Source organism: Argiope bruennichi, chromosome 4 (genome assembly GCF_947563725.1).
Source record: "Argiope bruennichi chromosome 4, qqArgBrue1.1, whole genome shotgun sequence".
Lineage (NCBI taxonomy): Eukaryota > Metazoa > Arthropoda > Arachnida > Araneae > Araneidae > Argiope > Argiope bruennichi.
The window spans coordinates 125,758,013-125,784,303 of NC_079154.1; the positions used below are offsets into that span (position 1 = coordinate 125,758,013).

Genomic DNA, 26,291 nt, shown 5'->3' on the forward strand with positions numbered 1-26,291 from the left:
TTTTGGTTACAGCTGGTTGGAAGGAATGCGTCTAAAACACAAATTCCATTTTCGGGTACTATTAACAGGCAAGGATTAATCATCAAAAAGGATCTCAGGATAGATTCAGTAAAAATACAAAATTCACGCCAATACTATGCAATACATTTTCTGGGATAACAGAATATACCAAAAATTTTGAAGAGAATCCCTTCTGCTGGTTTAAATCTAAATGTCATTCTTTGCATTAATGGATTCATAAAAATGCTGAATCTAAGACTAAGTTCCATCATATGTCAAATCCTATATTCATGCATAATTATGACATCTATTTTAGATTTAGTATGTAACGACATGTTCTTAGCTTTAATTATCAACAACGAATAATGTTAATTCATTTTTTTTAAATTCTATTTTTTATTCTTCAGTAGGATTTCTTTGGAGTCAAAATGTAATGAATGCAATATCTTTTCATTTTTAGAAGGTTTTCATTTTTTAAGGCAGTATTAATTTTTTTATATATTAGCTATTTTTAATTAAAACATTATACACTAAAAATATTTTTTTAATTTCAGCAATAATTTTCAAATTTAATTAATTTTAATGACTTCTTATTAATATCTTTGCAATTTAGACAATTACTTGCCTTCTAAATTTATTTTAAATGCAGCTATGAAATTACTCAATATAATGAAAATTACTCAATACAAATGCTCTGTTTCGTAAAATTAAAATACTCCCTTTTAATTGTTAACATAATCATTTACTTAATATAATGCTGATATATTACAATGCATTCTATGAGTATTATTTTTTGAACACTCAGCATCTCGTAAGAAGAAAATCCGCGGAAAAATTGAAGATTTAATAAAAAATCTTATATACTGCCAAATATTCTAGCTATTTCTAAGAAAATGTATAAAATATTTTACTACTACTGAAAAATACTTCTGATGAAAGATGCAAATCATTATCTGTTTTTTATGAAATAGGATTGACTTTAATTACTTTCTCGTAAGTAACGAAGTAAGTTTCCATGATAGAATCTTCACTGTAAAATGTGATAATATGGCCCACTATTTTTCAAGACTAATTGCGAGTCATTGTTTCTATATTTGCTCTAGTTTTTTTTTTTTGCAATTTATGAATTATGTTTATATTTTGGATACGAGTGAATGCTCTGCTTAATTCAAGTAAATATTCTTCATTCTAAACACACAATACTTTCTTTTCATAATTAAACATATTTTTTTTCTGAAAATTGATCTTTACAATACAAAATAAATTTTTTAATAAAAATGGTCTTTAAACATTCATTTTTTCACAAATATTTTTAAAAGTAAAAAAAAAAACTTTTTATGGCTTTCCAAAATAGCTTTGTTGATTGTGTATTATCATTCATTTTACAAATTTTTCATGGTCATTTTACTTTCTTAATATACACAGTATAGAAAAAGTATGGTAATCGTAAAAAAAATCAGAAATTTGATGGATCTCAACGTTTTAGACTTCTCTGAGTTAAAAAAAAAAAAAAAAAAAAAAAAAACATTTTTGCAAAAAATGTTCGTTTGTCTGTCTCTGACGAAGGTAACTAAAAATCGCTTTGAGCTACGCGAATGAAATTTGGTGCATAGTCTTTATATTAAATTTGTAGATTTCTGTGAAATGTCGAGCTAAATCCGTTCAAAGGAAATCTGTCTGTCCGACTGTTCGAATATAAGTTAAAGCGATAACTAAAAAAAGATGTGAAAAAAATGGATAAAATTCAATACACAGATTTAACATCCATAATGTAGACATATATCAAATTTTGACTCAAGTCCAGTGAAAGGTTGACCGTCTGTCGGTTTAAACCTTCACAATTATTTAAATGCAGTAACTCAAAAACGCAGTGCTTTAAGTATGTCAAATTTGCTATGTGATTCTGAAACTACAAGTGTAATTTTGTGTTGAATTTTTATTTCAATCATTTGAGAGAAACGCGTCTGAAACACAAATTCGAGTTTCGGATACTTTTAACAGCATGTCAGGGATTATTCACCAAAAATCGCGCCAAGGATCACACAATAATTCAGCAAAAATCTAAATCCACACCAAACGTTACTATTTCGTAATTTTTTACGCCATTAACATACAAGGGTTACCACCTTTATGAGAGAATGTGCCACAAAATATTGGGGAGACAGTTCTTGCTGCTTGAAACTGTAAGACGTTGACTTATTGGTGAACATTGTAATTTGGAACCATGAGTCGATGATAAGAAGGAAATCTGAGTCGTCATCTATCCAAGCTTCTATGTAGAATTAAGATGTTTGACCTGGATAAATTTAAATTGCAATGAGATAGTATACTTAGAAGTTGGATCAAAAGTTCTCAACAGAGTTTCTATTTCCGAAGCCAATGATTGAGCTACAAGGTAACTCAGTTTTTTCCTCCTTAAAACATTTTAATGTTTCGACACTATTTGAATCAAGAATTCTATTGTTCTTGAATAACACATTTAAATAAGATAAGAATTTGAAATATTTATATAATTAGTTTGCGATGAGTTATTAGGTATTTTAGAGAAATGGATAATAAAATATTTAATCTTTAAAGAAAACCTTTTCATTATTTTTAGCACGTTTATAAGAAGACTTGAGCTTTAAACAATTTTCTTTATCACTACCCGTTTGTATGAAGCTATATTTTTGCTTCATTATGGAAATATTAATTCTTAACAATTCTGAATTTTTCTAAAAACACATTTTCTCTTTCCACACACTTCAATGCCTATAAACTTTCATTCGAAGCCAATTTGAATAATATTTTACCCTATTAAAATGAAAATTTCTTCATCGCCAGATATGACGTTTGTTTGTTTTATTCAGTTGATTTTAAAAACCCAAACTGTTGTATTAAAATATATTTAATATTTTCTAAGATTTGAAACTTTAGTTTGAAATACAGAATCATATATTTTTACAAAAAATATTTAACAATATTTTAACTTTTATTCCAAAAAATGATATAAAATTATTATTGTTGATATAAAACTGTTGGTGATTATTGTTGATATAAAACTGTTGGTGATTATTGTTGATATAAAACTGTTGGTGATTATTGTTGATATAAAACTGTTGGTGATTATTGTTGATATAAAACTGTTGGTGATTATTGTTGATATAAAACTGTTGGTGATTATTGTTGATATAAAACTGTTGATGATTATTATTGATATAAAACTGTTGATGATTATTGTTGATATAAAACTGTTGATGATTATTGTTGATATAAAACTATTGATGATTATTGTTGATATAAAACTATTGATGATTATTGTTGATATAAAACTGTTGATGATTATTGTTGATATAAAACTGTTGATGATTATTGTTGATATAAAACTGTTGATGATTATTGTTGATATAAAACTGTTGATGATTATTGTTGATATAAAACTGTTGATGATTATTGTTGATATAAAACTGTTGATGATTATTGTTGATATAAAACTGATGATTATTGTTGATAGAAAACTGTTGATGATTATTGTTGATAGAAAACTGTGGATATTGTTGATAGAAAACTGTGGATATTGTTGATAGAAAACTGCGGATATTGTTGATAGAAAACTGTGGATATTGTTGATAGAAAACTGTGGATATTGTTGATAGAAAACTGTGGATGATTATAGTTGATATAAAACTGTGGATGATTATAGTTGATATAAAACTGTGGATGATTATAGTTGATATAAAACTGTGGATGATTATAGTTGATATAAAACTGTGGATGATTATAGTTGATATAAAACTGTGGATGATTATAGTTGATATAAAACTGTGGATGATTATAGTTGATATAAAACTGTGGATGATTATAGTTGATATAAAACTGTGGATGATTATAGTTGATATAAAACTGTGGATGATTATAGTTGATATAAAACTGTGGATGATTATAGTTGATATAAAACTGTGGATGATTATAGTTGATATAAAACTGTGGATGATTATAGTTGATATAAAACTGTGGATGATTATAGTTGATATAAAACTGTGGATGATTATAGTTGATATAAAACTGTGGATGATTATAATTGATATAAAACTGTGGATGATTATAGTTGATATAAAAGTGTGGATGGTTATAGTTGATATAAAAGTGTGGATGGTTATAGTTGATATAAAAGTGTGGATTAAAATTATTTGATCAACTTGCTGCAAAATTGTTTGAAAATATCTCGTACAATACTTTTGCAATATTTATATTAGCAGCAAAAAGGATGCACGAATTGACTGTTCTTTCAGAGGATGCTCATTTAATGTTTAAGCATTTCATTTTAAATATTGAAAACTATAAACAGTATAAAGCTTAATCGACTATTTTTTACGTTTCTGTTGATAGAATTTTTTAAGTCCAAAATTTTATATATTTCTGAGATAAGCTAAATTTTAATCGAATTTACTTTAGGATATAATATTTTAACCAATAAAAAAGAACTTCTTGAAATATTATCTCGAATCTACGAATGTCTCAAATATGGTGTTCACAATTGTAAAAACAGAATCAATTTTTGCGCTTTACAGTCTCGTTTCTAATATTTTGTTTGTGTTTTTTTTTAATTAGCGGTTTTAAACAAAATGACTGGGTATAAATAGGGTGTCAACTATGTCTCAGAATTCTGGCGTCGGTAAAGGGATGTAGGGGTGTGTGTCATCTTTCTTGGCATTTTTGAAGGAAAGTACACCCAAACTGAAACAATTTACAAATTAAAAGAAGCTGTCTATCTTCATCTTAAGGAAATTCCAAACTTAGTCATAACCGCAAACTTATATTTCTCAATTTTAGGTCAGCGCTGTAATTCCGGTTGTAATTACAAAATAAAATTCTTAGTGAAAATCTCAACCTCTTGCGTTGTAATGATGTATCTGGCACGTGCATCGAATTGTTGAATTTTTAATATTTAAATCTGGAATTGGATGAAAGTATTATATAATTTAAAACTCAAATACCACTTCGTAATATTTCGGTAACTGAAGTGCTCTCTGTTATTATAAGGATTGAAATAACAAATGCATCTAATAACATTTGTCATATTATTAGAACATTAAATTCATAACACAAGGGGTTAAACCTACCGTGCATCGTGTAGCAATTAGGCTACACGGTTTTTTTCCCTTTTTTTCATTCATTTATAAGTGTCTCTCATGATTGTTTTAAAGGACAATAAGTGTTTGGAAATCCTTTTTTAAATGCTTTTTGATGAACATTTGAAGAAAAGACCGATATATGGCAATATTGATACTAGAATTAGATTTAAACTAAAAGCTTGTGAAAATGCCGAGATTGTCTTTTATGAATAATTTCACCATTAAAAATTCTGCCAAAATATTTTTTGCATTGTAAAAATATATTTGTAAAAAGGAGCTTTTAGTTTTTTGCAGATTTGTGATAATGCGATTTGCGTCACTGGGAATATTGTTTAATTCATAATTTAGCCTTTTCTCCCGTTTTATTTATTTATTTTCATTTTCAATATAAAAATAATTATAAAAATATCTAATAATTTTCCTTAATTACACGCAGCTATTCAAAACATATATTTAGTTAGTAAAAAAACGAAAAGTCAAGCACTCTAATGTTAGTGAATGATACCTGGCAGATCAGAGCTTTATAAAATATACATTGTATCTATTAGTAGACTCGCTCAAGACCTGATTGCAAAGTTTTTCTGAAATAACTTAGCTAAAATAATTTAGGATACTATTTAAATGTAGAACTTAAAACTGTTGAATTGTGCATATTAGTGATTAACGCTATCGTTTGTCTTCCCCTTTTTACAACTATATATAAATAATATACATTGTTTACTAAATTAATATAAATTTCAGTATTTCACGATTATTTCCAAAATTATAGAACATTTTAATAATATTGTTATGATACAATATTAAAAAAAAAAATTCATCAATTATTTTATTTATGGATAAGCGGTGTCAAACCTCATCCGCGTAAAAAGGTTTATTCTAGAACATTCATTATAATAATTAGAATAAAAATTTGATTAACCCTTTAACATACGAATTTACCTAACTTCCTAATTAGATGCCACATTCTATTTGGAAAAAAACATTACTTTAATTCTTATAAGGACATTTGAGATAATGTTTCGGTTGTTTTTAAATGATTTTTTTTTTTGTATTTTAAATTAATACTTTCACTTAACTGCAGATTTATGATTAAAAATTCAGTAATTAGATGCCCGAATCCATTTCGCCATTGTAGGAGGAGGGGTTAATAGGTGATTCCAAACCTCTTACAGTTACATATTTCTCGCAACCAGAATTTATATCGGAAAAAATGATACAGATTTGAACACCCGTGGCAATCAGTATGATTATTTCAATCAAATTATTTTCAAGTTTTAAAGAGTTGCGAAAAGCGTGTTACCAATTACTCTTCTCAAGATCTCCTAAATTCCATGTCCCATTCGATATGCTGCTAGTCTAAATGATCATACCTATGCTGTCATAACGATCTCTTGCAGAAATGCATTGGGACAGGCTGTAGGTCCCGACATACTAACCATAGCTTCTTGATGCATCTTCATCTGAGAGAATCAAGGACCTGCTGCCTACCCTATACCTAAGTTACATGTTAAATTGCCATGCAGACCTTCATGGCTTTAGTATAGGTTCTTATATCCTTTTGAAGTATAGGGGTAAGATCTTGGTTTCCTAAGTGCACTCTTTCTTGAGTGCGACTTACTCTCATTTCTTTCCTCTCTAATTTCCGTCTCTCTATAAATATCCCTCTCACAAATCTTAACGAGACAAAAAATTTAAAAAAAATATATATTTGTCTGATTAATGGATCAAATGCTTCTTCGGTATTTAATAATTGAGAAATGTTGCGTTATTAATGTTGTCGTTTTTCTAGTGATCTGTATAATAAAGTGAATAAAATACTATACACTTTGCAAAGAAATGCTGTTCACCATTAAAGCCAGCCTGCGGAAGCTAGATGAAGAGGTAAGAAGCGTAATTAGCTATGAACATGACTATATCCAGGCTTGGTTCTACTGTATTTATTATTTAAATTATCGAGAAAAAAAATGAAATAGGCGAACTGAATTTTAGAAATTTTAGTTATTGTAAACATTAGTATTTTTGATTCAATGCGATTCCTACAAATTTGTGGCTAATGCGCTGAACGTTGCACCCAAGAGAAAGAGAACAATCGCATTTCGGCCATCTTAGTTTTTAAATAGCGTTTCGAATATCTAATATAATTTTTTTACTAATTTTTCACTTTCTTTTTAAACCCATTTAAGGAAAAAAATATATTTTGTCTTGCAACTGAAATTTTTATTTGACTCTTGGGTCTTTCCTGCTTATTGATCATATATGGATTCTTGATGATGATTGATTTCAATCAGTGTGAATGAATCCTCTTTCGCTTTTAAATCTCTTTATAATCTCTTATGAATCCAAAGAAATTCTATTTTATCTTCATTTTAGATTTTTGCTAAAATTGCTTACATTTCTTTTGTTAAAAAAAAACTGCCGTTATATCGCAGTGCAAGTATTGAAATTAAATAATTACAAATTAGTTGCTTCAAGAAAATTGTAAATGAAGTTTTTTTTGGCGTAGTTCTGAGAGATTATAAGGAACGGATGCCTGTTTTGTATTTCAGAACCCTTTCTTAATTTCAAGTAATTAGAAAATATTAATGTCCTATTTTGAACAGAAATGTTTAACAGAAGTGAAAAAGTTCATGAAAATTTGGAAAATCCAATAACTTAATTTTAACATAAAGTAAGTTCCGAAAATTCAGGGAACAGTATGTAGATAATCAACATTGAGGACTGATAATTCTCTTTTAATAATTTAATGTAAGAATTTAGAGCTACATTTACAACCGTGATCCAGTTGTAGCGTGTTGCATATCTAGCTGAATATATATAATATATCATATCATATTTTGCGCTCTTAACAATAGTTAGTAACATCTTTATTTATCAAGTTGTAGTAATCATCCTACAATATAGTTGGTTCCAGTATTAAATTTGAAAAAATTCTATCATAAAGTCATATTTAAACAGTTTGATAAACCAGCTAATTAGGGAAGAAGAGAATCGTCAACAAATATTTTCATATAACATGAAGCAGCTTTTGGATTTTCCTGAGAGCATGATGTTCAATTGCTTTGTATAAACACTTTGACTTCGATTAACCTTATGCAATCCAAAAAATAATGAGATGCATTATTAAACATATGCGAGTGTAAAAATTCCGTCATATTTCATGCTTAGAAGTTTCAGAAGTTATAGATTTATCGTAATTCCTAAAGATAAAGTTTTGATATTATAGGGTTTCTATAATCATTATCCAACACGAATGCGAAAATCACTCATCCTGCACAATCCTGGAGAGCAAAAGATTAAATATGACGAATTTTTTTAAAGTGCATTTTAAATATTCATGTTAACACAACAGAATTAATAATTGCTGCTTTTCTTGGAATAAATTCCAATTGACAATATTTTTTGAATTATTTTATATATCAAGGGCTATACCCGAATTTGAAACCTTTTCCGATCATTAAAGTGTCTTCTAATCAGCTAGAGGTAAAAATAAAAAAATATATTAAATTTAATGCTATATTTATTTTCAAATAAATCTTGTACATGTTTTTGTTAAAAATGGAATAATTTTAAAAGAAATTAATGGAATTTTAATCATTATTCTCAGATTCAAAGCATTTTTTTTTGGTACAGAAGGCTTTCCAGTTCAATATACAATGCATATTTTGATAAAATGAATTTTTATCCTATAAATTTCCTTTAAAAATAGAATTAAATATTAAAATACTTGTTTCGGGATAAATTAAATAGAAAATAATAGAAATAAACAGACGATGGGGGAAAAGCATTGAAAAGTATCGTTATCATTTAATTATATAGTTCTGATCCTAATAAAAGGATTATCTAGATCGGTGCTGAAATCGGGGGGGGGGGAGGAATCACATTCTCAGTATGGCGTCACTAGGTACCGTCCGCTTATCTCCATCCACCTAGTTACGCCACTGAGCATCTCATGCTAGAATTCCTGAAAATTCAATCAATTTTTTTTGTTGCACTATTTTTCTTGAAACAGCGAGCGACAGCAAATATAGCTTGAGAAACTATAAGCAATCCCTTTCCAGGATCTTCAGATAATTTCTTAGGTAATTTATTACCTAAGTGGCAGCCGTCATCTCGTTCGAGGAGAACAGATACCTAGCGAGACAAACAAGCTTCTGAAACCCGCGAGTTTTGCCGATTTCATTTTTCTTTCAGAAGACATGCTACAAATGCGGAAAACACGTGCCCTCTAAAAGAAAAGAGTTTTGGAAAACTGTGCCTCGTTTATCGCCCGATTTCGGAAACGAGATGGCGATGCTTTCTGGCGCCAATCATTCGCTCTCGAACTGTGCGCTCCCATACCTGTTGTCAGATGCTCGTTCGCTTACCTGACAGACACAGATCCGCGCGTGCTCTTGTGGATTACGCTAGCTCTCACCATTGGATAATTCGTGCACATTCTCCCATTGGATTGGACAGCTGATAGTGGGTGAGTAAGTTTTCGCCCCGCTAGAGAAGCAGTATTTTCGGTTTCAAAAATTTTTTCGGTTTTGGGAACGGAGAGTATATTAGAAATAAATTGGTTTTATTTTTGAAAGATTTGGGAAGAGGGTATGGGGGTAGTTATTAAAAATACTAAATATCTCAGGAGTTCATGTGCGATCGATTTTTGAAGAGTTTACAGGAATAATGAATACGAATAAAAAGTAAAAATATGCAAAATAGAAGGCGCCTTGAATCTTATCAAATCTAGAATTGAGGAAATTGTTGATTTCCTAATTGTCAAAAAAAAAATTATAATAATTTAAATAAACAATATTGGCTTAAAAATTGTTTGTCTATTTGATTAGCAATTTAGTTACTCGTAATATAATATGTATTTATCAAATATTAAAAGTAACTAACACAATTAATCTACCCGATACCTTTTAAAAGGTTTGAAAAAAAATGATCTCCTTCCGAAGAAATAGGTAATCCCTCGTCCACTTTTCCATAAAGAAATTTCATTAAACAATTAAGCAGGTTTATAAATAGTGAAAAAGTATAATGAAATACATGTTTGATTATTCTTTCCATTTTCTTAAGTAAAAATGTTACTGTATAAAGATTTTAAAATTGGATTAAAAAGAACTTTTTAGAAATAGTTACAAGTTCAAACTACTGACACCTTTTTATATAATTAAAAATTTTCAACTTGATTATAATAAATAACTTTTAAAATTTTATGTCATTATGTCTTCCCGTTGTATTATAATTTTCTATATTTTAAAGTATTACCTAAATGCGTATTTCTAAATATATATTCTATTTAATTTTTATATCTCGTCATCAAGATTGTTATTATTTAAATTTAAGCTATTTATTAATTCGTTGTTGAAATGACTACGAAACAGTTTTTCAAGGAAAATAAAATCTATATTCAAGCGTACTCACATGAAATACTTGTATGTAATAACAAATATATTTTGTACCTCCAAAAATCAGTTATTAGAGTTGACTAACGAAGATAAAATATGCAAGTTTAATAAGAAAAACCTAACAAGAAAAACATGCATTCCGATAAACAATATTTTAAAAAAATCATTAGTACTAAAGCGACTGGAAAATGCCATTTTTATTTCATGATAAAAGGGACTTTTTCAACTGTAAAAAATTCATTTTCTGAAACTTCCCCAGGAGATGAATTTCATATATAAAGATCTAATTTTTGATTTCTGCACTAACGAGTTTTCATTAAGTAATCTAAAAATAATTATCTTATTTATATATTAAACTTTAAAAAAAATCTATCCTTCTTTTGGACTTTGACATGCTATCTTTTATTTGTTAGTAAAATGAGTGATTCCAAATTATTACGGAATAGAACACATTCATACTTAGATTTTACATAAAATTAATTTGCATCGTTTTTCTAAGTATTACATCATCTATGTAAAAAAAATATATTCGAAACATATGTGGAATGCTCGAATTTCTTATTATATTGTCTCGGATTGCTATGAGCGAGGATAGAACCTGGGGCCTTGTGGTTTGCAGCCGAGTAACAAGACCACAAGACAAAAGTAATTACTCATGTCTCGTAGCTATTATCTGGCTTATAAGGTTCACCACAATATGTTAGATTACAAACCTCTACTATCATATTCTATCAGATACAAACCATAATATTTTAATCAAATAAGACACTCTGATTCATCCCTTTACAAATTTTCAATAAATTCTCTTCCGAAAATATATGGATTACATTAGCTTTCTCTTTTGAAGTTATCCTTTATTATTTGGAAACAAATATCCTAATTTTAAGACATTTCCAGATGATGACAAATTATATAACATACACGATGGAATTGGACTGTCCGATATAAAACTTTGCCATCTATCATTGCCTTTCTTTTTGGCAGTTGATACCTTAGAATTTTCGGAAAATTTCCTAAATATTTAAGAAACTTATTTGAAAACTGAACTTGATATGGATGACTTAAATCTTATCTTCCAATCAATGAAAAAAAAAAAGATTCATTGCTAAATCTTTTACAACCGGTATTTGTGTACAATAAATTTATTAATTTTGCCTTAAAAAGAATCGCAAAATATTTATAAACGTATTATACAACTTACTATATATTAGAATTATCTTGTTTTATAAACATTTCTCCTGTATTTTTTAAAGGAACATATATTTAATTAAATCTATAGAAGGGAAAAATTTTCATGCATATGAATAAAAATTAATATTGAAATAAGGATTTTTTTATTTCAATTAATTATATTTTAGTATTTAAAAGGGGAGATTTCTTCAATAAAACAAGAAACTTTCTTTGAATAACATTAAGAATTCCGTTTCTAAATATAATTTACAAAACGAATGAATATCTTTAGACTTTCAGGACATTTAAATAAATTGCCAACAAAATAAAATATCATTTCTTTTATCCTGTATTTAGAGAATTCTTCGCATAGAATTTTTATGTCAAATACTCAATTTTTAGTTACGTTGCAATTTTTTTTTAAAATATGTCAAACTAGAACGATCATTTCATGGATGAGTTGCTGTATTTGCTGAAAAAAAAAGTTTTATTTTAGCTGAAAAAAATTTTAAAGAATCTTAAAAAGAAATTTTCTTTTAAATAAAATGAATGTTTGTTCGTTTCCTCTGGGAGTATTGATATACTGTTATTTAGTCAACTATATCGAATAAGGATATAAGAAGTAAATTATACTTAATTTTTTTAATGGGATGCGAACAACTACGCGTTAGAACGTATTGTAAATTTCAAAAAAAAAAAAAAAAAAAACCTCCGTACATCAGATTAAGTTATTATGCCGTCATCTTATTTTGAACTTGGCCAAGTGCTATAAGGAGCTAATGTTGAAACTTTAAGCTGCTGTCGCATGTAGAGGTCGATATATTATTTAGCATTATATTCCCAATCAATTTATTCATATTTTTTTGAATGAGAACAAAATACCTTAAATCGAAACATATATTAACAACTTTACAATTGTTCTCTTTGTTTACATTAAAAAAAACATTACTCCAGGATGCTAGCTTATGAAATAATATTGTAACGATAATGAATCAATTAATTTGATGTTATAATTAACAAATACAATCGCGTATGTCATTTAACATTACATTTTTTATATCTTTTCTCTTGAGAAACGGCTTAATAGATTAGGAAATTAAATTGGCACGGAATATTTAATGTATATATTTAAAAGCAGGATATGACTTTATTAAGAAGCATTTGCATTTTAGCAGTCATAAAAGTTGCATAAAAATGAATATTTCAAACAATAAGAAAGTAGTGTATTTAATTGCTTATGAAATCTTAACAGCATTAACAATACGCGCATTTTCTGTTCCAGAGCAAATTAAAACACCCGAACTTTCTTGTATATATAAAAAAAATATAGAAATAAAAATCTTTAGAGTCTCTATGCTGAGATTATGAAATAATTATCTAGCCATTATATTAAAGAAGCAAGTTCATTATCTATTGTTTCCTGAGTTTTATTAAATTTTTTTCTTTGATCTTTCCATCGGCATTCTTTTTTTGAAAAAAATTTGTTGATTTTTGTTTGAACAAAAATATATGCGATGAAAATTTTAAAGAGATTTGAGCAAATTATTTATTGAAAAATAATCCAATACTTCGTTAAAACTAATCACATCATTTTCAGTAATAATAAGCATTAAATAATCTTTGTTAACCGTTTTCCATTATCCGTTACGTATAAAATTAGCTTTTGAAAACCCATGTATTGGAACTGTGTGTATTTTATCTTTTGATTCAAGAAGAGCGTGCAATTTACTGAATATTAAATGCAAATAGCAATACTTAAAATATACAACATATTTTTACAATATTTCAGAAGATATGTATTAATAAGGTATAAATCTGACTTCCTACAAGTTGGAGTGACATTTCTATGATACATTAAAAGGATTTTTGCTCTTTTGAATTAAAAGAAAACTATGTCAAATACTTTATTTTCAAATGAAGACGTTTTCCTTTATTTTTAAATGCAAATGGAACAAATATGACCGTAGTTGACCGCTACACTGGACAATCCAATTTTCTAAACTGGTTTATCTTCGTTAAAATATAATGTTTATTTTAAACTTCCTAGACTGTCAGTAAAATTGATTTTTAAGCGAAGTTTTTCAAGAATTTTAATACAAAACAAAATTTTAATAAAATATCAGGAAAACATCATTTGTTGTCATTAAATAGGCCAAATACATAAAAGAAATCGAACAGATAAAAAAAAATTATATTCAACTCTTTAATAAAAAATGTATTAAGGAAATAAATCTATTCTGTCACCTTATTTTATCATTGTTTACTAAACATTTCTATACCTAACGCTAAAATGCATGACTTCTTTTTTTTTACAAACTAAATGGGTCTTGATAGTTGCATGTAGTTGAAGAAAATTAAGAAGCTTTTAAAATTACTTTTATTATGAAATTAAATAAAGAAAATTAAGATTCTTTAAAATTATTTTTATAGTGAAATTAAAAAATAAAAATGTACCAAATGGCTAAATTATGAATTCAAAAATATTATCAATGACACAAATCACATAACAATTCTGCAATAAAAATAAAAAGTCCCTTTTTGCAATGGAAAAAAAATATTTTGATATTTTTAACGGTAGAACTATTCATACAACAGCCATGTGGATATTTTCCCAAGCTTCCAGTTTAAATCTAATTTTAGTGCCCTTATATAATATATCGATCTTTTCTACAAATGTTTATCAAAAGGTATTGAAAGAAGGATTTCCAAACAGAAATTATTCTCCTTTGAAACAGTTATGTGAAGCTTATACATGTAAATAAAAATGTGTAGCCAAGGCTGCACGATACAATGTAGGGTTAAAACGCATAATAACAAATCAGTTATCCCCCTAAAAAAATTCTTTATAAAAAAAAAATTTCGTCTCTAAATCATTTTTAAAGAAAGGTTAGTTCAGAGAGAGTCCATTTCATTGGCATCCTAAAATAATCTAGACTGAAATATTCTGATATAACTGGAACTGAGCTTCCCTAATATATCTCCAACATTGTTCTTAAACCTTGATTGCGCTTGCGTATCTCAGCATCAGCTTTGTATTACTTTACATAGAAATCACGCTGATTGCCAATCAATCTGTGGAAGTCATTGCCTAGCCTTCAAGTTTTCAGTAAGTGCACTGAAATATTTTTACTTAGATAAATTAAAATGTTTGCTAAAGCTAAATTTAGTTGATTTTATGATTTGAAACTGCGCATCCCTATAACGATCAATTTAATAACACATCTAATACAGTTAGTAAGATATTAACTAATTTTCAAATTCCTGTAGAGCTATTAATAATACCCACTTTCAATCGCATTATCCTGCGGAGAAATATGAGAAACTGCTTTCTTTTATGCAAATGAAATTTCTAACTAATAATGTACGATTACCTCGACAAAAAAATATAACTTTTGATACTGGACCCTTCTATACTTTTAATAAGGAATTTTTCGCATTAATTAATTTTATGAAACATTTATGAATTGTAATTATCTGAAGTGGTAACCATAAAACTTTCTCGTCTGTTTTCTAATAAAAATCTTATCTCAGAAAATATTTTGCATGGTATTAGCGTACAATAGTCATGAAATATTGACCTTTGACATGTGAATTCAACATTTTTAATGAATCTAATGTGTAATAGTGGATGAAGTATTTTACGATTAATCCATGGCATGTGTTTAATCCTTGACATAAGAATTTATTTAATTTCATAATTAGAATAGCACATCCTATTTTGATATTTGTTATTTTGATTCTTATAATAATATAAGGAACATTTGGGATATTAAAGCGTCTGTGACTTTTGCACTTTTAAATACTTAATTCTGTCGCTTAGTTGCAGACGTAAAACTAAACATTAAGCAATTGATTGCGCGTGTCACACTTCATTGTATGCGAAGAGTACCAGAAAATCGTATGTGTTTTAGATGCGTCCTTCCCAAACAGTTGAAACCAAAATTTGACACAAAACTACACTTGTAGTCATAAAATCAAATGCCAAATTTCATATATTTAAGCCATTACGTTTGAGTGATCCTATTAACATGTGTCTGAAAATACAGAGCGACAGATTCGATTATTGGATTTGAATCAAAATCTGAATAATGTCCATAGTAGAGATCATAAATCTCCGTACCAAATTTTACCTATCTAACTCGGTTTGTTTTCTAGATATCGTGTTGATATTCAAATAGCTGGACAGACAAGTTTCCTCTGAATGGATTTTGCACAAAATTTGTTAGGAATATATAAATTTGGTGTAAAGAGCATATACCAAATTCCATTCATCTAGCCCGAGACGTTTTTTGAATTATCTGTCACAGATTGACATTTTTCAAAAATGAGTTTTTGGAAAGGGAGAGTTTAAAACGTGGAGACTCGTCAAATTGTTGAGTTCGAATTGTTTGAAGATTGCAATACTTTACCTATATTTCGATACGAGAAAGTAAAAAGCGATAAAAAAATAGAAATAATTAAAATGAAATCGCAATTCATTTATTAATTTCCATTGCTCCAAATATAAATTATTGTAAATGTTTTAATGTTATTAAGTTACGCGCAAATAATCTCATACCATAGTCATTACAATTTATGTAAACAATAAAAAAAGCAACTGAACGCATTCAGAATATAATGATTTTATAACGCTTGAATCGTTTCCGTATCTTACTAACATTTATAAAAAGCACTTTTAAGGAAGAAAACAGAAAAGCATTTCAAGGTGAGCTTTAATAATTCAGATAGCCCTGGAGATATAAAATAATGCTTCAATTTATAATCTGATGAAAAAATCTGCCTTCGATCTTTTACTTACGTTCATCTAAAAAGAACAATCACAAAACTACTACGTTAACTGGAGCAAACTACTTACGAGTTTCGATAAAGATCTCTCATAAACGTTTCCGAATTTTTGATTTTAGAAGTAGGTTTTGGATTTCAAGAATACAGTTTTGGTGTTACGATGTCAGTAGAGAGAAAAGGTTTGGAAATATAATAGGATTTCTTACCGTTTTGCTCGCAGCATTTAGTTAAATCACGATCACTATTGTTTTGTGGACTCAAACACGATATGATCAAATTTTAACAGTTCACTACTCCTATAAAATGTATGATGCATAGATTGCATCTGTACTGAATGTAAGGAATTGATATGATCTTAATTTATCTAAAGTTGAATGCTGAAAATCTGAATTTCAAATTTCATTATAATTTTAATGAGAATGAACAAAAGATGAATCGTTTAGCGTCAAAATAGCATGAGGAAATACGGAGAGATAGCACTTACCTAATATAGCTCAATATTCTCCTTAGTGTAACAAATTGTCTATTACTTAAATGCATACCAGTCTTTACATTTGAATATTAAGAAATTTAAATTTATTAGTTAAGGATCATGGATTCAGTTTTAACAAATTTGTGCAGACCTTAAAATAATTAGTGAAATCCTCTAGTTCAAATGCAATGAAAAATTACTTTAGTATGTGAAATTTAACCAAGACATTTTCCTATTTCTTTGTTTGTCTTTATTGCAATAAATTATTAAATTACTGAATGTGTAAGAGCTTCAATATACACACTCTAGGATAAATATTTGTAAATATTATTTAATGGTTATGTTAGACAATATATAGGCATTGAAATTCTTTTTTCAAAATGGTTTCGTTGCGAAAATTATATAATTTTATAGTCGATTCCTCGCAGTTGTTTCGGAAAGTAAGCTTAATAAGACTGAAAACTAAGACGGGGGGTTGAATGTGAATACCTTTACTTTGACAAATATATCTTGAGATATTGATGGAATAAGAATAAATACAGATGTGAAATAAGAAGGACTTTGTGAAAACTTTTGCAGAATTTGGACCATATTAACATAAAACTGTTCAAATGATCGATCACGACCAGTTTTGCCTGCAGCTAACGAGGCCGTTGTGGCCTGGTGGTAAGGTCTCAGCTTCGGAACCGGAGGTTCCAGGTTCGAGACCCAATCCCAGCGAAGAACCGTCGTGTAAGCGGGTCTTGTGCACGATGCATCAGTCGGGGTTAAACGTCCTTCCGCTAGTGTGGTGTGAAAGTTTGAACATGGTGTGTCTGCTCAGGTTTATTCCTCGTCATCTGACCACGACTCAAAATTGCGAGGTCGGTCCCAATCTACCCCTGGTGTTGCTTTACAACGGGACGTTAATATAACTAAACTAAACTCTTCAGCTAAAACACGAAAATTTTACTAAAATAAATCAAACTTCTAATTTTTTCTAAATATCACCAAGTTTGTTTTAAATGTCAGTTGTGTATTGTGTTGATGACGGAAACAAATTGTTTTTTCGTTAGATGCCTAGTAAAAATCGATTTTTTTCCCCCCACATTGGAGAATGGTTTGTCAGATCGATGATGTTTTCAACTAGCTTCTATGGAAATCCGTCTTTATTTTGAAGATATATTAACATCATTTATAATTAAAAACCTTTTTCATCTTTAAGATGTTTACACATCAGGACGAAGTATATAAACGTTTATTATCATTTGCTACTAAATACAATTCATACAGAAAACGTTCACTTTATTTGTTTGTATATTTTTCAATCTTTCGAAGCTGGTTTCGTCTGCTTAGTTAGATGAAGAACAACACGCTTTGTGAAAACAGAATCTGTGCATTTCCATGAAAGAAAATGAAGTTATCAGTGTTTAAAGGAATCGATTTTGAAAATATTAATAAACTATTCAAAACTTCATGAGGATGTAGAGTAGAGGCTTATAAAAAAAAAACTAAGAAAAAGGAATCTGCTTTTAAGCAGGCATACTATAAGGGAAAAAAATATATCAATTGATTTTGAAATCATGTTGTTCAGATGTTTTAAAATGCATTTTAAAGAAAGCTATTTTAAGATGAATGTACATTTTTATTATAACCTTTGAAAAGAGTCATCTGAATGCAAGGTAAAAGCCAGAACTCGATTGTTTTCAATACAATAAAATGAATGTTATAAAGCTGAAGCGTTGCATCTTCACTGTTGCGAAGTTCAAAAAAGGAATTTATGTTTGAATGGGAAAAAGTAGCGATAGTATCTTTGGGAAATCATTCAATATAGTCGCACTGCAAAACGTTTGTGGCAAGATAAAACATTGAACGTCTTTAGATTTATGTTTGAAAAATATTACAAATACACTAAATGCAAATATATATTCACTAAATATAAATTTTATATACAAAATATATATAAAATATATATTCACTAAATACAAATAACGACAATTTCTTATTGAAGCAACTATAATTACAGATGTCACAATTTTCTAATTTTGGAATTATGATCTTGAAGCTAGAAAGGAAATGTGTTAAAATATATATTGATTTATTTCCTATATCTCACGATACTTTTTCTGTAGTTAAAACTACACATTTTGAAATAATAATAATAATAATAAAAACTTATCAGCAACAAGTGAAAAAGTTTATGGTAATTTGATGAATACAATACCTTTTATATTTTCTAGTCACAAATGCTTCAAATATCGAGATAAAGGGAAATTTCTACGTAATTAGCATTACAAATTAAGTTATATAAATATACTTTTAAATCAATAAATTGTTTAAAATTAATGTTTCAATATTATAACATTCTGAAAATTCTAAGAAATTATTTATTTATACTTGACTATAATTATTACCTTTATCGTTTTAAGAACATACTAGAAAAACAACTGTTTTTATTTGTTGATGTTTTTCTTTTCTTCGTTAATTGCGGAGTTTTCAAAGAAAAAAATGAGTTATTTTGAGCAGTATTGGAAGAAATTATAAAAGGGATAATGGAGTGCAAAAAATATTCGTTGTTAAAAGAAAAACAATTTATATCAATTATAAATACTGAGGAAATGCTTAAATATTTTCTAATAGTGCAATAACTTATATTTTATAGGAATTACATAAATATTTGGAGATATTTCGGAAAAAATTTTCGATATTTCTTTTAAGATTTGGTAATTTGTGTTACAAAATTACAAAATTTGTAACAGAAAATTTGTAATTTTGTGTTTGTTGTTCCTATTTAAAACATATTTAGGCAGGTATTTTTATAGTGGATATTACTTTGTCTTCTGAATCTGAAGGAATTTAATATATTTTTTAATAATTTAGAAATATATTTTGTAGTGCAGTGCCTCAAAATTTCTCAAAACCATTCGAAAATTTCCTAAAAAAATTGCTAAAAATTATATGTAATTTATATAGTGTCCAAATTTTTCCAACTAAATATCATTATTTAAATAATTCCCTCTGTTTGTTTTTGAAGGATTTATTGTTTCGACATTTAGGAAATAATTTTGCCAAGCAACGAGGATCTTGTTTTTGTTCAAAAGATGGTGATCTTTTATAAGTAAATTACCTTTTATAAACTTTACATTTTAATGTCTCAACATTTCCAATTTTTAAATAAGGTTCTTAAATGGGAAAGTCACTAATTTTTCGCATATTATCTTTATCAATACATTTTTAACATATTATTTTTATTAATACATTATACATTAGTAGCATGACTATATTACTATAAGCGGTTAATTTATAAATTTTTAAATCCCAAATAAAGCTTCTAATTTGAATATTTCGAAAGTAAAGACATTTCATTGGAGGAAGTCATTTATTGGTTTTGGCAAGGAATTAAATTAGCTTTATATAGATAAAGATTTTTTTAATGGAAAGTGCATATTTCGGTTTCATTGTAGAGGGAGGGATCAAAGAAAAATAATGTACAGATGTTGGAATATCATTACATTTCCTGTTACTAAGTTTGATTCGCCACTTTTCAATGTAATTATAAAGTTTTTATTTATTTTTTTTTTTTCGGAAAAAAAGGACTGAGCTTCAAGGATATTGTATTTGCTTAAAAAATTATTATAATTTTAGAAAACATATTGCGTTTGAGTAAAAAAAAAAAAAAAAATTGATTTTAGAAAAAAATGACATCAGTTACTTTTAGATAACGTTTTAATGATATAGGTGGCTATGGAAGACAATGGCGAACTGTGAAATTCATAATATTTATTCAATCCGATGTATAAAATAAGGCTCTAATATTTTTCCCCATTAGAGATTCCATCATTAACTCAAAGTATTAAAAAATGATTATTTCATTTGTGATTTTCTTAGCAGTATAAAAAAGGCTCGGTGAATTATTTTAACACTGCTCATTATTAAATATCATTCGATAAAGATTTGTTTTTAATTCTGCACAAATATTTCAGCTTCAGTTTTAAAAACTTATATATTCACTAACTTTTATATTAGAATATCATTCATACATTTCTACACATTTCTCATTTAATTTTATACATTCCATCGAATATCATACTAGAGAAATCGTTTCTTCTTATTATTATTACTATACATCTCTTGAAATACAATCTTGAAGCAACTCATTATTCTTTAATTTAGATGAAGATTTCCAAAATTCAATTCACTGTCTACATCGAAATTTAATAACAGATTTCAAATGATGTTAATAAATTTGGGGAAAATGAATCTCAAGTTATGATCTTATTCATAATAATGAATCATAAATTAAAAATTAGAAATTATTTTATAAATTCGACCTTCGTAATAAACTAAGTGGTTTCTTTCTCTAAAGATTTTCATTTCATTTATTTCAGTCATTCTTCGATTTGTTTTTTCTAGTTATCCGTTCCCAAGCAGCCATAGGATGGGGAATTACCTCCTGTATGACTTGCGTTTCATCATTTCTATGGTTTCTCTTCTATTTCTAGTGAAGAATTCAATTTGCCAAAAAATGGGTTTTCATTTTCTTAAACGGGAGGGGATTATGTGGACGCATCAGTGGCGCGATACGGAGGTGAACGACATCTTTCCTTTCTGCGGGCGAGTCATTCAGGAAGAAGCGGCCTGTCACGGGAAATAGCCAAGGGCTTCCGAAACGATTACGTAAAAAAATGCCTAAAGAATAACACGAGTGCGCGTATTCGTCGCGGAGGTCAGACACTAATCAACCGCTTGTTTCACCTCCAGGGACGAGTTTTTCATTCATTTCGGCTTCCGAAGTTAAAGGACAGGACTGCCATTAGGACTTTTTTAAAAGCTAAACGTTGAACTGATTTCAAAAATGCAAGTCGTTTTCTTTTCTTTTTTTTTTTTTAAGGTTAACTTTATTTTTAGTGAATATTTTCATTCAGACAATAATCCTAATTGTCTGAAGATATTTTCGGTTTTGTTTTTTTCAATAATTTGACCACCTTCTTTTCATATTAAGACGTAATGAAAAAAATTGTTAGCGGGCAATCAATTGGACTTAGTGCTATCGTTATTTCTTAGATAATAGTTTCCTGTTTATATTTAAATATCTCGATAGTATTATGAAATCCTATTTTCACGTTTTTAAAATATACCTGATTTTAATATGTCAACATTTTAAATGATATTCGTTGTTCTCTTTCTATCATTATGTTTTAAATTTTTTTTATCTCGGTTCTCTAGTTTTTAAATCCAAATGAGTGTATTTTTTATCTGCTAATGGTTTTCATCTTTTGCTTGACGCCTATACAGCCGATTTTGGCTCTTGCGCCAAAAGAATTTCAACATAACAAACATAGATAATAGTTTTTAGAAAGGTTTGTCCAAATTTTAATTCATTTTTAATAAAAAAATATTCAGAATTTTAAAATATTCTTTAATTATTTCGGAGCTTATAATTGAATACGAATTTTATCAGTAAAACTTTAGCTTACTCTCTTGAAAGTTTATAAAATGTAATCATTTTTCAAAATATTTTTATGTAAATTCCCAACAAAACTTTTCATAGATTTAGTTATTCCGCTTAAAAAATACTTATACCCTAAAATGATATCGATTACGCTTTATATACGCAGTATGGCCAAATTTGGCTTTTGCGCCAAAAAAACCTCAACTACCAACCAACAAATCGAATACGCTTTATTTGTGAGCGCGTTGTCGCTGCTGCATAAATAAGAGTAATTTTTAAAAAATAATTTTAAATCGATCATTAAGGCGAATTTAATCAGACCAATCAATTCTTAAACAGTATCATGCTACGATATTTCAAACTTGAAATTTAAATTTCCTTTAAATTTTTTATTAGTCTATAATAAAAATGATAACTACTTCTTTTATTTGATACTTTTGAATTAAAATGACTGAAAAAAAGTTATATTTTTCTTAAAAACAAATCCAGCATAAAAGTAATAAACTTACAACTAATTGGAGAAAAAAATGATATTGAAAAATTCATTATGAAGAAATTAATTTTAGTTGTCTGCTGTTTTTTATTACAAAAATATATTGTCGATGGCATTTACAACGATGGGCCAGTCTTCCCATTATCATAAAAATATATTCATTCGAAGATGTAGCCATGGATCCATTTTCATTGCATAATAATTGATTTTGCATTTTAGAACTGAAATGAAACTTTTATCAGATATTTACTAAAGATTTTAAAACTTTAATTTATAAAAATATCGTCTTGCATCCGAGATGAGGAGACTTTCATTTGTGGATTTGATTGATACTCGCTTGCCATTTGTTATATTATTTGCCCAAATTTGATTTTGGAATATGTAACAGAGAGAGAGAAAAAGAATGCGACGCCACAACAAAGTGTAAGACAATATACGACGAGTTATTGGATGACATTTGAAATTTCTTTATCACATGGCTGTGATGTTATGGGAACTCGTCCAATTAAAATAATGAAAAACCTTGACGGCAGTTAAATGTCTTAAGGGAACATAAAAACGCGACATATTTATACCAAATTTGATATAAATATATGCATATTTATATCAAACATTGTATCTAAGATATCTACTGACTAGTCACACATCTTCTCTAAATTTCCTTCCTGACATAAAATGAGATTTTTTGTTGTTGTTGTATTTACACAAATGAAACGATGCACGTGAGTGCGTACCTTCCATTCTATATCTTGCTCTTTCTCATGTTTTATGACCTCGGATCAGTTGTAATTCCAGCTCGCCGCCCCTTTTCAGTCAATAGGAAATGCAGAAGTTGCTTATCTTGTCGATTGGGCGAGAAAAGGAGACATTTTGAATTTGTTTAGTGATGGAGAATCTTTCTGGATCTTGCGATAAGATATTGCTCTCGCATTTTTTCAAGCATCGCTTGCTATTCGAACTTTTTGAGTGCTAATTATAGAAACAAGATGAAATCTTTTCCATAATCATTTTTTGAACCAGATAAGCGTAACATAAATATTTCTTTTGAAAAATATTTTTATACGTGTTTAATGTTATAACATATAAATATGTGTTTATAAGTCTTAAATAACTAAAGATCTTTGCCTACTTTATCAATTTCTTCTTATTAAGAAACAGAAAACCTATAATGGTCTAAATACCGAGCAGAAAGCTTTGATATATGAAAGTAATGACCAGAGGAAATGACTATATATAAATGTGACTATGAAAAGGAAAAAAGAAATGACTATATACGAAGGTAATGACTATATATGAAGGTAATGACTATATATGAAGGTAATGACTATATATGAAGCTAAAATGGTTTCCCCAAAACTTTATCGCATACTTCCTAATAAACTTGTCATTCCAGAGAATGCCTTACAGGGAATTAACGTACAATAATTACGAAATATTAACTTTTGAAGTGAATCTAACATTTTGACTGAATTTATCATGTGATACTTGGTGAATTTTTTTACTATTAATCCCTGACATGCCGTTAATAGTAACAGAAAATCGAATTTTTGCTTCTGACATGGTTTTCTCAATCGACTGGGAAAAAATTGACACAACTGTACTTGTAATCAAAATGACGTACCGAATTTCTTATAAATTTAAATCATTGCATTTTGAAATTCTCTCCTTTTCATGCTTCTGAAAGTGCAGACCTACAGACAGTCAATTCGTAGCTGAATTTTGCTCAAAATGTAATAGGAGTCAACACTATAGATGTTAAAACTGTATACCGAATTTTATTTATTTCGCTCTGTTTACTTTGTAGTCATCGCGTGAATTTTAATTCGAGCAGCCAGACAGAAGGAATTCCTCTGAACAGATGTTACTAAAAATGATAGAAATCCTTAAATTTGGTATAAAGATCAAATTTCAACCGACTAGCTCAAAACATTTTTGAATTATCTTTGTCACAAACAGATGTAGATTTTCCAAAAATGTGTTTTTCGAATTTAGGTTGGTTTAAAACATCAAAATTCGTCAAAATATCGCGTTCGAATTTTTGACGATTAATCCACTTTCTATTTACTACGCATACGAGAAAGTAAAAACAATCGCAAAGTAAAGGATACTTACTTTGATATTTTACTTCGGTTAACAAATTTAACAAGCTTCGCGTTTCAAAAATTCACAAGAACTACAACTTTGGACTATTGTTAGACACAGAGCGAACTTATTTATTGAAATTCTGTTTCATTTATTCTAGTGTCCTAAGAATCAAATATGGAAGTTCTTTCCCTCTCTATGCGTTCTATTTGTTTTTAAATTTGAGATTTACAAAAATGTTTTAATATTTGATTTCACATATGTATATCAATTGAAATATTATTTTTTGCTATCATCAGATTTAATTAACTTAAAAATTGACGCTTAATTGATTTGGAAACAATTAAATTTAAGCTTAGTCTTATTATTACTACTTTGCTTATTTAAGTTTGTTAGTATTCAATCATTCAAATTAATTTCTTTTGTCTTTATTATAAAGTTCAAAATCATTATGGTAGTTATTTGAAAAATTTTAAATGATTTTCGCAACCTTTCTCGATTTATCAGAAAACATCCGGCGAATTTTTGAGGCAGAACTTCTAACGTGCCTCAAGGTCTTCTTTGAAAACAAAAGTAAGAAGCTTTGCATGGAATGTTTTCTTTTCTACTCATCCGACAATTTTTTTTTCACACACCACGAATTTTACGAATACTTGAAGCGTTTGAGGCTTACGCAACATTTCGAGAATCGTAATAAAACGGAGTTCTGCAATGCTTCATTAAAGAATCGTCAACAAAGGGAGTGAGTTCGTTATCCGTTCCATCATAATCTAGCCTGGAAGTTTGAAGAATAATATTTCGGGTATTTCTTTTTGCGGTTATAAGGAAATTATTATTCTTTTTAAAGATTCTAGAGGACTGTTTCATAGAATATGTTCTTTCAGGAGTTCATCTTAAAATAAGAATTATCCGCCTCTTTTTGAATAAAATCTTAATCGTGTCCTTTTATAAAGATGAAGTTTAAAAAAATCTTTGAAGAGGAGGAAATGTCTTTCGTTTTCTGAATTCCAAAGGTATTAAGTTGTGCAATTTTAATAATTACGCAAGATTAATCATCTAATATATAAAAATGAATTTTTGTTTGTTCATACCTTATGCTCTACCTTACCGTTCAATCGATTGCGATTAAACTTGATCACCTTATTGCTTCCATCTACGCGAAGGATATAGGCATAGTACAATTATAATATCTAATATATAAAAATGAATTTTTGTTTGTTCGTACCTTATGAGCTGCCGTACCGTTCACCTAGAAAATCCATGTTTTTCACATGGCCAGTTGCATGCTGGATGCTTACAAGCCGGACAACCTAGAAATTTGTTTTTGCTGAAGATGGAAAGACAAAAAAAA

The 26,291-nt window shown here is 28.2% G+C and overlaps 1 protein-coding gene across 3 annotated transcripts in view; it reads left to right on the forward strand.

Moving 5' to 3' along the window:
* The first annotated feature begins 2,206 nt into the window (after positions 1-2,206).
* LOC129965436 (mucin-2-like) overlaps positions 2,207-26,291 on the forward strand; it is a 336,199-nt gene continuing 312,114 nt past the window's right edge. For 2 of the 3 annotated variants that reach the window (XM_056079297.1, XM_056079299.1), the window contains exon 1: positions 9,460-9,579. The gene's annotated coding sequence lies outside the window, so the exon portion shown is untranslated. Of the gene's footprint in view, positions 2,396-9,459; positions 9,580-26,291 lie in introns of those variants that run through there. The other variant, XM_056079298.1, reaches the window with a different exon arrangement.